Here is a 364-nt window from a genome sequence, read left to right as displayed (position 1 = left end):
AGCAATTACAAAGCTCATATTTGACAAATAAGAATTTACTCTAAACACCTAACACAATCTCATGCAATATGACAATGTATTAGTTTGAAAACAGAAATTACAGAATGTAAAAACTTCACAAAAAGCATCAATAAAATGCATGAACATGTGAGATGAAATGATGAGAAATATATCATGAAATGCCACTCAATCCTAAAGCATAGAATTCTCTCCTTTCTAAACTCACAAATGCAATATCAACTAGATGCAACAAATATCACGAAATATGCTCTAACTCTCTAAAAAAATGCAACATGCAAGTTATGAGATCAGTTCTGAAAACGCAGTTTATAAAGAATCAGCTCTGCAGCCCAGTTAATCGATT

This window comes from Lupinus angustifolius, chromosome LG10, assembly GCF_001865875.1.
Source record: "Lupinus angustifolius cultivar Tanjil chromosome LG10, LupAngTanjil_v1.0, whole genome shotgun sequence".
In the NCBI taxonomy this organism is placed as follows: Eukaryota; Viridiplantae; Streptophyta; class Magnoliopsida; order Fabales; family Fabaceae; genus Lupinus; species Lupinus angustifolius.
The sequence above is the reverse complement of the archived record's forward strand: the minus strand, read 5'-3'. Positions refer to the sequence as shown.